We start from the raw sequence: 12713 nt of genomic DNA, 5'->3' as shown, positions 1-12713 counted from the left end.
AAGTAAGGGGATACTTGCATATGATTCCCATATTAGGCCAGCGATGTGACGGACCCCAATCAGAAAATCATACTAAAATTACTGGAAAGTAGAAAACATGCAAAATAACACTGATAAAATATTTATTCAGAACACTGTAACTATTCTCAGAAGTTTGTTTCCTTAATTCTTTACTGAAATTTCACTTGTTATCAATGAGTGATGAAAAGGAGGTAAGCACATTAATAATGAAAGAAGCCAGCTTACTGCCAAGTAGTTTGAATCAGTGCCCTTCTCGGTGATTTTACGCTGTAGTCATATTTTTGGAGTACGCTGGGAAACTGGGAATTTGTCCATTATTTATCACGAAAGATTTTTACATCAGCAACCTAGTGAGAAATGTACCTTTGGGGTCTTTAAGCCGAAACACTGCTTTATTTGCTATATGTAATGATGCTACAGTTATTTGCCTGTATGCATGCAGTACATTCTAAATCACAATTTTGGTGTTGGGAAACTGACCTTGATGAAAAGAATTTATTGGTAATATATGTAATTTTAAAAACTCTATTCATTATATAGATGAAATAGTGCTTAGTTATTATCAGATAAATAGATGGATAATCTGTTTATTTTGATAATTTGATAACAGATGATTTTTTTTTTAGTTAGAAAACAAGACAATCTTACAAGAGTGGATGCTTTAGGAACCATATTTATAAAAGAAACAGCTTTTTAGAAAGCAGAAATTTCTTGGGAAGTATGTAAGCTTTTGTGCACTGGCATAAAAAGGCAGATTATCATGAGAAACTTATATTCTGCCCACAAACACACAACGCATTTATCAGTTGTGCCAGGCACTGGAAATGAGGATGCTCTGGTGGCTCAGACAGTAAAGCATCTTGCTTACAATGCGGGACACCTGGGTTCAATCTCTGGGTCAGGAAGATCCTCTGGAGAAGAAAATGGCAACCCACTCCAGTACTTTTGCCTGGAAAATCCCATGAACAGAGGAGCATGATGGGCTACAGTCCACTGGATTGCAAAGAGTCAGACATGGCTGAGCGACTTCACTTTCACTTTCCCTTTCCCTCAGAAGCTTTCTTTCTGGGGGAGGCCAATAAATAAGAAAATAAATGAAACATCAACTAGTCAGGAAGCAACAGTTAGAAATGGACATGGAACAACAGACTGGTTCCAAATAGGAAAAGGGGTACATAAAGGCTGTATATTGTCACCCTGCTTATTTAACTTATATGCAGAGTACGTCATGAGAAACACGGGGCTGGAGGAAGCACAAGCTGGAATCAAGATTGCCGGGAGAAATATCAATAACCTCAGATATGCAGATGACACCACCCTTATGGCAGAAAGTGAAGAGGAACTAAAACGCCTCTTGATGAAAGTGAAAGAGGAGAGTGAAAAAGCTGGCTTAAAGCTCAACATTCAGAAAATGAAGATCATGGCATCTGGTCCCATTCAGTTCATTTCAGTTCAGTTCAGTCGCTCAGTCGTGTCCGACTCTTTCCGACCCCATGAATCGCAGCACGCCAGGCCTCCCTGTCCATCACCAACTCCCGGAGTTCACTCAGACCCACATCCATTGAGTCAGTGATGCCATCCAGCCATCTCATCCTCTGTCTTCCCCTTCTCCTCCTGCCCCCAATCCCTCCCAGCATCACAGTCTTTTCCAATGAGTCAACTCTTCACATGAGGTGGCCAAAGTATTGGAGTTTCAGCTTCAGCATCATTCCTTCCAAAGAAATCCCAGGGCTGATCTCCTTCAGAATGGACTGGTTGGGTCTCCTTGCAGTCCAAGGGACTCTCAAGAGTCTTCACCAACACCACAGTTCAAAAGCATCAATTCTTCGGCACTCAGCCTTCTTCACAGTCCAACTCTCACATCCATACATGACTACTGGAAAAACCATAGCCTTGACTAGACGGACCTTTATTGGCAAAGTAATGTCTCTGCTTTTGAATATGCTATCTAGGTTGGTCATAATTTTCCTTCCAAGGAGTGAGCGTCTTTTAATTTCATGGCCACAGTCACCATCTGCAGTGATTTTGGAGCCCAAAAAAATAAAGTCTGACACTGTTTCCACTGTTTCCCCATCTATTTCTCATGAAGTGATGGGACGGGATGCCATGATCTTCGTTTTCTGAATGTTGAGCTTTAAGCCAACTTTTTCACTCTCCACTTTCACTTTCATCAAGAGGCTTTTGAGTTTCTCTTCACTTTCTGCCATAAGGGTGGTGTCATCTGCAAATCTGAGGTTATTGAGATTTCTCCTCACAATCTTGATTCCAGCTTGTGTTTCTTCCAGTCCAGCGTTTCTCATGATGTACTCTGCATATGAGTTGAAGAAACAGGGTGACAATATACAGCCTTGACGTACTCCTTTTCCTATTTGGAACCAGTCTGTTGTTCCATGTCCAGTTCTAACTGTTGCTTCCTGACCTGCATACAAATTTCTCAAGAGGCAGGTCAGGTGGTCTGGTATTCCTATCTCTTTCAGAATTTTCCACAGTTTATTGTGATCTACACAGTCAAAGGCTTTGGCATAGTCAATAAAGCAGAAATAGATGCTTTTCTGGAACTCTCTTGCTTTTTCTATGATCCAGTGGATGTTGGCAATTTGATCTCTGGTTCCTCTGCCTTTTCTAAAACCAGCTTGAACATCAGGAAGTTCACGGTTCACATATTGCCGAAGCCTGGCCTAGAGAATTTTGAGCATTACTTTCTAGCATGTGAGATGAGTGCAATTGTGCTGCAGTTTGAGCATTCTTTGGCATTGCCTTTCTTTGGGATTGGAATGAAAACTGACCTTTTCCAGTCCTGTGGCCACTTCTGAGTTTTCCAAATTTGCTGGCATATTTAGTGCAACACTTTCACAGCATCATCTTTCAGGATTTGAAATAGCTCGACTGGAATTCCATCACCTCCACTAGCTTTGTTCGTAGTGATGCTTTCTAAGGCCCACTTGACTTCACATTCCAGGATGTCTGGCTCTAGGTCAGTGCTCACATCATTGTGATTATCTGGGTCATGAAGATCTTTTTTGTATAGTTCTTCTGTGTATTCTTGCCATCTCTTCTTAATATCTTCTGCTTCTGTTAGGTCCATACCATTTCTGTCCTTTATCGAGCCCATCCCATTACTTCATGGCAAATAGATGGGGTAACAGTGGAAACATTGCCAGACTTTATTTGTTTGTGCTCCAACATCACTGCAGATGGTGACTGCAGCCATGAAATTAAAAGACGCTTACTCCTTGGAAGGAAAGTTATGACCAACCTAGACAGCATATTCAAAAGCAGAGACATTAGTTTGTCAACAAAGGTCCATCTAGTCAAGGCTATGGTTTTTCCAGTGGTCATGTATGGATGTAAGAGTTGGACTATAAAGAAAGCTGAACGCCTAAGGATTGATTCTTTTGAACTGTGGTGCTGGAGGAGACTCCTGAGAATCCCTTGGACTGCAAGGAAATCCAACCAGTCCATCCTAAAGGAGATCAGTCCTGAATGTTCATTGGAAGGACTGATGCTGAACTGAAACTCCAATACTTTGGCTATCTGATGCAAAGAGCTGACTCACTGAAAAAGACCCTGATGCTGGGAAAGATTGAAGGTGAGAGGAGAAGGGGACGACAGAGGATGAGATGGTTGGATGGCATCACTGACTCAATGAACATTGCGTTTGGGTAAATTCTGGGAGTTGGTGATGAACAAGGAGGCCTGATGTGCTGCAGTCCATGGGGTTGCAAAGAGTCGGACATGACTGAGCAACTGAACTGAATTGAACTGAATGCATGAATAGCAACTTTGGATAAAGTATAAAAGCAGTTCAGAAGAGAAAGAAAGTAGCTTTCTCTTACCATTGTTCCAGAGATAAAAAGAAATGGGTCATAATCTCCTACTCTAAACCCATTTGTGGGGATTTGTAAAGAATCATAAGTATGTTTTTTTTGTTTTTTAATCCTGTGAGAAAAAAGCTATTCATGAAAGTAGAAGGAAGGTGTGGGTAAAGCGACCGTGAGCAAGCAGTCTCTGAAATACATTTCCTAGCAATTATTAGAGATTAAGAAAGTCACATCGCTCTTTCCAACAATCAAAATTACTTTCTAATGAGTTGTTTTCATTCTACTATTCATCCAGATTAAACCAAAGCACACATTAAATACAAAAAGATTTATTTTCCAGAGTTCTGCCAGGGTGAAAGCAATCTAATCAAAAACGAAATGGGGAATGAGCTCAGTGAATAAATCAGAAGGAAGAATTAAAGAAGCTGACAGATATTTTGGAGGCCTGTTAGAAAATAAATTGGATTTTCATTATAAAAATTGACTTAAATAAATTATACACTTAAGAACCCACTTCAGAACATTTCCTTAAAGTCAATTTGATTATCAGCCCCAAAATATTGCATTTCAATATATTTTGTTATATTTCCAAAATACAAGAGGTATAGGAAGGACATATACAAAGTAAATGCCCAGAAAATAAAAAGAAAGAAAGAAATACTAAGAAATCTTTGATTCTGATATCTGATGTTCAGATTTGAAACCTAAACAAAAAGTTAGGCAAAATATTTTACATAGTGCCACCAAAATAACTAGAGGATAATTAAAGTAAATTTTATATTTGAGGAAAAGCAAAAGAAAACTTGATAGCAGACACAGCCCTCTAAAGATCTACAATTTATAAATTACTTTACTCCCTTGATGGATAATCTGTAAGTATAGATAAATCTAATAACAGGGACAATATTAAACCTTCATCTAAGACAGCTGTTCATACAACAAGTGAAAGTTGTGTCCGACTCTTTGTGACCCCAGGGACTATACAGTCCATGGAATTCTCCAGGCCAGAATACTGGAGTGGGTAGCTGTTCCCTTCTCCAAGGGATCTTACCAACCCAGGGATGGAACCCAGGTCTCCTGCATTGCAGGCAGATTCTTTACCAGCTGAGCCACCAGGGAAGCCCTGTTCATATGACATGTGACACTTTAGCAGCAGAAATGGGGAGCATGAATGTGTGTGGTGGTGGAGGTGGGGGCGGGGGGCAGGTGGATTTATTGTCTATATTTCCAAGCAAGGAATGATGAAGTACAGACCTTCTCATAATCTCTGGAGGGAGTAAGCCTTCTAGGTAAAATTATCATGTTCATACACTCAACAGGTAACACCGGAGAAAAGAGATTCTGTCCTAGGCACGCCACGTTTAAACAGATAAAGCTGGTAAAGGAACTCAGAAACCTGCTGTCTGAGGGACAGAGGAGTAAAATGTAAACTGGGCTTGTTCCATGAAACCCCAAGGAAGCAGACAAGGATGGGAGGGGAAGTTGTGGATACATATTCTGTCAGATGTGTTAAAGACTGAGAGAGAGCTTTAGGAGGAGTGAGTTCCCTGTTGTGGGAGGTATTCAAGCACAGAGAGAGATGACAGGCATGGGGCAGAATGCACCCAAACTTTGAAAATTAACTGGATCAGGACCATTTTCACCCTGAGATCTTGTGATTGTAAGAAACAGAAACCACAGCCACTGACATCGGGAGACTTAAAAGTCATTCAGTGACAGTGATATACAATAGATGCCTTTGAAAAAGTGTTGAGGACACGGTACCCATGAGGGTCCAGGCAGAAAGCTTTTGGTACCTCAATCTGGGTAATGTGAAGGAGCGCTTAATAAAGAGCTACTTCCAAAGGTGTGGGCAGCCTAAGGGGGAAACACAATGTGCAGGGGACCAGAAACAACAGCAGAGGCCAAGGGCATCCTCCACTTCCCTTGGATCTAAAGGGAGGAGAGGAGGGGGCAGTTACCAGGACTGGGAGAGAGACCCGCAGAGCACAGGCCCACCCGGCAGGAGCTGGGACCTTCCATCCTCCAGCATCGTCCTCATGACTGTAGGCGGAGCAGGGGCTGGTGTGGGACCTGCAGGGTGGTGGGGCAGAGAGATCTGGGAGGCCAAACGAAGACTTCCAGCACAAATGCCAGCAAAGCCATGGAAAACAGGGCAAATGGGAAAGTCCTAGATGAGGGAAGAGGCTGGACTGCCTTCTCTCTACATCCTTTCCAAATAGAGCAACATGCCTTTTCAGTGGACACAGTGAAAATGAGAGTCACAGACCCAAGTTTTTTTTTACCATCCTTGTGTATATAGTGCTGTTTCCTTCTGATTCTCCAGGCATTCTCCGGGATTTGTTTTCTGAACTAAGCAGTCAGCTGCAAGGCAATTGCTCTACCCAAAACAGAAGTGCCATAGAAGACAAGAGCTTCCCAGGTGGCATTAGTGGTAAAGAACCCGCCTGCCAGGAGGGGTAACAGAAGAGGTTTTGAGCCCTGGGTCAGGAAGTTCCCCTGGAGGAAAGCATGGCCAACCCACTCCAGTATTCTTGCCTGGAGAATCCCCATGGACAGAGGAGCCTGGAGGGCTACAGTCCATAGGGTCGCAAAAAGTCAATCAGAACAGCACAGCACAGGACCTGAAAATCTGAATATAGAACCATCTAGCCTATGTTAGTTAGGCGACCCTTCATTCACCAGATACATTTAACGATCTCCTACTGGACAGGTGCGGTGCTGGACCTGGGGACTCAACGGCCAACAAGAGAAGTCCATCAGCTGACTGTCAATCATTCCAATCTACAACACCCTCTGTTCAGTAAAGGAACCTCAGAAGTGCTATGGATGAGAACTGCAAACTATGACCCACAAGCCAAACCTGTGTGGCCTTGCTTCCATCAGCCATCTTTTATTGAAATACCCATGTCCATTAGCCTATGTGTGGTCTATCGCTGCTTTAGTGCTACAGCCTCAGAGTTGCTACAGGAGGACTGCAAAGCCTGATATATTACTAACTGGTCCTGTACAGAAGTTTGCCAACACTCGCTCTAAATAAAACCTAATGCTTTAATAATAAATATATTAAAGGAAACATATTGTCACTCATCAAACATCTCTGGGTGTCCTAGCTACAAACCAAGTCATGAGGGAAGTTGGCTTTGTGCCAAGTCGCATTTCTACTGTCGTAAGTTTTGTTTCTGTATTTTTTTCTTCTTTCATTATAAAGGCAGATAAAAAAGTGTCACATGGCTAATGCCTTCTATTAACAGCTAACTCTGTTCAGAGGATGTTCACATTCTCTCATATTGTATCTAGTCTTTGGATCGATCAGAGTTCTTCCATATCATGGAAGGCCCATTTTTCCAACGATCCTTTTCGCTGAATCACACCAAACAAGTTTTGACAGGGGTGATTTTAGGCTATCTTTTAAATTGAACAATAAAATTGATTGTAAAAGCACTTAGCCAACACTCAAGTACTATATAAATGCAAAATCATAGCAGCAATAGTACCTTCACTTCCCTGCAGAGAGAAACAGGAGTGGATCCTTATTCCCCAATCACTTGACCCACAGAGCATTAAAATTTTAAATGTTAAAAAAAAAAAAAAAAAAAACTAGCTTTCATTGGCTGTTACCATGATTTCCTAATATGAAGTGACAGGATCTGTGCCGGTTGTGGTTCCTCTGAAGGATGTTAAGAGGCTCAGTGGTGGCTGTGGCTGACCATTGATTTGCCACTCCCCAAGCCCTTTTCATCCCCTAAATGGGAATCAATGTAGCATGAATAAAATTAATCGGCCATTTAGTTCATATTTAGTCACTATAACGAAGCAATAGCTGGCTTGAGAACGATCTTTGCCAAGCCTTGTTTCCTGAAAGTTTTACCATCCACTAACCACAATGCACATTTCAAGTGTCGAGAGAAAGGAGACTTGAGTCCACCAGTGAACTCAGAACCAAGAATGAGATGATAACAGGAGGCAGCATGGAGAAGGCCTGGCTGATCTGGTAATAAGAGAGGTTTCTGTTAAGTACCAGCTTAGACATTCTATCATTGAAAACACCTTCCTTGATATCCTTAGATCAAGTCATTTCCCTCCAGTACATAGCTCTTAACACACCATACTCCTGTATCACACTTGCAGGTGGGTCATTCCTTACTTCCTTGGTCCTTTGATGGCAATGATCCTCAGTGAGTTCCACTGAGCTCCTGACCTGCCTGTGCAGGGCAGAAATTGCTACAGCGAACCTACAATAAGCACTAAAATATATATATATATATATATATATATATATATATATATATATATGTATTAGCTGGCTGACCTGATGAATGAATAGATAGGTAAGCAAGCTGGATTCTAGGCACTCCGATAGCTTGTAAGAATACCCTGATCATTCTATGATATGCTCCTCAAAACTAATGGCCCATGTCTTCCTGTCCTGAGCTAGGCTCTAGGAAAATGCACAAACTGCATACCAGCTCCTGGTATCCTCACCACCAAACTACCTCCTCTCTGCTCTTTCACTCTCTTCTTCTGTCCTAACTTCTTTTGATATATAATCATAAACAAGTTGCTCCCAGCTGCAAAAAAGAAAAAAACAAAACAGTATCCCATCACCTCCACCTCACCTAGCTGTTCTTACAAAGGCTGAAAAAGACAAACCTGATGCCTACTTGCAAATTCTCTTGCCATTACTCTGCAGACCTCACTCTAAAAACCATGCCTCTATTCTTAAAATGCTCTGCTCTCTGACTTTAGTGCCACTATTCCCCTGATTCTTCTTCTATACCATACCCTGTCAATTCTATAATCGAATATATCTAAAAACTGATCTTCTTCCTCAAACCATTAACACCTCTTGTCTTTATGGTTGCATCAGTCTTCTGCCAGACTTCTCGGCTCCCTCCAATCCATTCTGCACAGGGAAGTCATAGGTTCACCTCAATAATGCTCCAAAGTAACTTCACTGGTTCTATTACATTGTGACTCTGGCCCTCACCTTCAAGTGCCTTTGTATTGCAGAGTTTAACCTACATATGACAAATATAGGCCCCATGAAAGAGCTATTCTGTCTGATCTTCACCACAATATCCAGTGGACTCCTGACATCTTTATATATGTTAAAACATATTCAAGGTAATGTTTTCTAAATCTTGACAAGGCCTCCAAAATACTGGTTTTGGAAGGCTGGTTCCAAATACTGGTTTTCCCACCATTACTCATGAAAAAAGAGCAAAAATCTTATTCAGAGTCATCAATTTGTGTTCCTGACCATCATTGCCGGTTTCTCTCTTAATTTTGTCATTTGGGGTCCATATTCCTGCTCTGAAAGTCATCCAGATTACGCATGTTCCAAATTATACAGGCTCTTTATTGCACTTGATCTAAAGACTTACTTCTAAAGCAGTAAGTCTTCCCCAATATGAACAAGTAGGATACTTGCTAACACAATTTTCTGCCAAGTGACTGAGTCTCACTATAGCCACATGAAACACTGTAAATCTCTTGATTTTAAGTAGAAAAAAGGCAGTTGCAAACAATCCCAAGAAAGTGATCAATGTGTATGTAATTAGAGACAAATATTGCTCTTGAAAAATATGCCCTGCTCAGGAACACGGTCCAGGTTATGAGTTTTTCTACATTATGAGCATTTTATGAATATTAAATAACAGTACATGTCTTTATAATCTATGGCTCCTGATGACCACAAGTCCAAAATGTGTTTCTGAACTTCCAGCCTATGAAGCTATACAAAGCCTTTCATGATTCAGTACAAACCACTGGTCCCATCTTACTGGCTGCCACTTTTATTAGACATTCAACTCACACTAAAACACTGTCTCCTCCACATATGCTTGCCTTCCTGCCTTTACTCTTATCATCCTTTTCATTTGCAATGTATTCCCCACTTCTACCCCTATTTCCTAAATATCTGGTACCTACGGCCACTGTCAGGGTACCACCTCCTCCAGGGAGCCATCTGCCCCGCAGCATTTTATTTGAATCTCCTAATGCAATCCCACCCTGCCCCTGAATGTTTCCTACCTAACTCTACATCTATCTCTATCCTAGGCCTGGGAGGTCTTTCAAGGAGGAGACCATGTGTGTGCCATCTCTGACATCTACAGCACCTTACATCAGTTCAGTTCAGTTCAGTCACTCAGTCGTGTTCAACTTTTTGCGACCCCATGAATTGCAGCGCGCCAGGCCTCCCTGTCCATCACCAACTCCCGGAGTCCACCCAAACCCATGTCCATTGAGTCAGTGATGCCATCCAACCATCTCATCCTCTGTTGTCCCCTTCGCCTCCTGCCCTCAATCTTTCCCAGCATCAAGGTCTTTTCAAATGAGTCAGCTCTTCCCATCAGGTGGCCAAAGTATTAGAGTTTCAGCTTCAACATCAGCCCTTCCAATGAATACCCAGGAGTGATCTCCTTTAGGATGGACTGTGGTTCCTTCAAAATAATGGGGGCTCAATAAAAGATGTGTTGGGGACCTGGTGGTCCCTGGTGTGGCTAAGACTCCACACTTCAACAGAGGGGGGTGGATATCCACCCCTGGTCAGGGAACTAGTTCCTACAAACCCCAAGATCCCCAGGCCTCAAGGAAGATTCCACGTGCTGCAACTAAGAACCAGGCAGCCAAATAAATATTTTTTAAAAAATAAATTAAAAAATGTGCACAAGGCAGTGATTTACCAACCTCAGCAATGGCCTCCAAACAAAGGCATTTCCTCCCCCCAGGAGGGAACCATTTTTATCTTTTGTTTTGGGGAGGGGCGGTTGGTGGGGGGTTGGCCGTCAAGCCAGGGTTGAACACGCCTGGAGGTTAGAACACACCCGGGACGCCCACACATTTGGAGGCACAGGCCGGAGTCTAACGCCAAAAGCTCCAGCGCCGCCGCGATGCACTGCATGGAGTAGAGAGACACGTGCAGAGCTCCGCGTGGGGCGGCCCATGGCGCGGATACGAGTCTCCGAACGAGGCCACGCGCCAGGCACGCGAGGAGGCGGAGACAGGGCACCCGGTGCACTGCGCCTCCCCACCTACCTTCGGGGACCCCGCACAGCACGGAGGGCTCCACCCGCGGGAAGCCGGTGCAGGCGGGGACTGGAACTCTGCGACGTCGCCGGCGGCCCAAGGCCGACCGCCCAGGGAAGGTCGCCGGGCGCCGGCTTCCGTCCGCGCTCGGGCCGCGCGCGGGGAGGACCGGGCCGCGCGCCCCACAAGGCCCCGCGGCGCGCTCGGCCTGCCGCGCCGGGGCCGCGGGGCGCGGGGTCGGCCCGGGTCGGGAGCGCGCTTCCCGCCGCCTGGGTGGGAGCGGGTCGGCCCGGCGGCCCCTGCGAGGGTCCGCGCCGCGCAGGCAAAAGCTAAGGCGAGGCCGCGCGCCTCCCCGAGGACTGCGCCCCCTCAGCTTTGAGCCGGAAGGGGAAATCGAGGCCTCGGAGGAGAACAAGCCCTCGGGGAGACTTCTGGAAGGAGATACGGTGATTCCAGCGGGGGAAGGGGAGCGACTTGGACAGAATGAAATCGAAAACGACTTTTCTTTTCCCAGAAACGAAATTAAACTTGTGTTTCTTCCAAGAAATTGTGGTCATTACAGAATGATGTTGCTCTCTGTTCACCTTTCGCGTCATATGTATTGTCTATTGGGGGAGGGGTCGGGGGTAGGAGCCTTACATCTTACAAAAAATGCTTCCATCATTTCCAATCCCAGTTCGATTCCAAGCATCCTGAGGACAGATTCTCGGCAGGTTTCTTTGGTGTTACACGCAGTGCTTGATCGCTATTGGGTAGAAATCTCAGCATATATTTATGGTATAAAATAGCGAGCATGTCTACGTGGACATCTGTATGTCTGAATTTAACTAAATGCACGAACCTTTCTTATTAAGATAATACATCTGCATCCAATCCGTTATTGTACATTTCTTTAAAACGTTAAGCATCGTTGTTCTAGCCTTCTGCCCCTTAACGACAATCAATGCTGTAAAGTCCATTATAATTTGTTTAATATGTTCTTTATTAATCCTAAAGAGGATTTCAGGTAGGCGAAGACAGAATTATCTTGAACTACAAATTAATGAACCCTCGATTACTATTTACTGTATTTGCTGTTCTTTTGGAGACATGCAAATCCAACCATAGTGCTTTGATCACAGACATAATCTAGGGTCACAGATCATGCAAATTTGTCCCTGATGGTGCAAGTGCGAAACGCTTTTCAGTTCCACTCATTCATTTATTGTGCAAATTGGACTGAACTCCTATTATGTGCCAGACACTAAGCGAGGCATGATCATTGCTGTTTGCAACTGTGCAGTCTGGTAATTAAAACAAATGGGTAAACAATCAAGATACAATGCAAGCACTGAAATTCTATTGGAAAACTGCAGAGTCAGTTTTAAAATTTTATCCTTTCTCACCAAACCATGGGTAAGTATCTATTAACCCATTAATCTGACAAACATTTACCGTTTTTTTAAAGCTTCTGAACATGGAGTGGTTATGGATTTTACAAAAAAGTATAGTAGAAAATAACTTCCATGAGAATTGTACAAGTTTTCATACCGCTTTTTGTCTTACTCATCTCTGCTGCTGCTGCTAAGTCGCTTCAGTCGTGTCCGACTCTGTGCGACCCCATAGATGGCAGCCCACCAGGCTCCCCCGTCCCTGGGATTCCCCAGGCAAGAACACTGGAGTGGATTGCTATTTCTAGTGCTAGTATATAATACGTATGTAATAAGTCATTATTAAATGTTTGGCGAATAAAAAATAAATGTATCTTAAAACATTTAATTTGTGCTTTTTGGAGACTTTTCTTGGAGAAGGCAATGGCACCCCACTCCAGTACTCTTGCCTGGAAAATCCCATGGACGG

The 12713-nt window shown here is 43.4% G+C and overlaps 1 protein-coding gene across 1 annotated transcript in view; it reads right to left on the bottom strand.

The window, feature by feature from the left end:
• Window positions 1-11012, bottom strand: part of MEI4 (meiotic double-stranded break formation protein 4) — a 261970-nt gene extending 250958 nt beyond the window's left edge. The window contains exon 1 of the mRNA XM_070795762.1: window positions 10884-11012. The gene's annotated coding sequence lies outside the window, so the exon portion shown is untranslated. The remainder of the gene's footprint in view (window positions 1-10883) is intronic.
• Window positions 11013-12713: the final 1701 nt, after the last annotated feature.

The sequence above is a fragment of the Bos indicus genome, chromosome 9, assembly GCF_029378745.1.
Source record: "Bos indicus isolate NIAB-ARS_2022 breed Sahiwal x Tharparkar chromosome 9, NIAB-ARS_B.indTharparkar_mat_pri_1.0, whole genome shotgun sequence".
In the NCBI taxonomy this organism is placed as follows: Eukaryota; Metazoa; Chordata; class Mammalia; order Artiodactyla; family Bovidae; genus Bos; species Bos indicus.
Note: the sequence above shows the minus strand (reverse complement) of the source record. Positions and strands in the feature narration are given on the sequence as shown.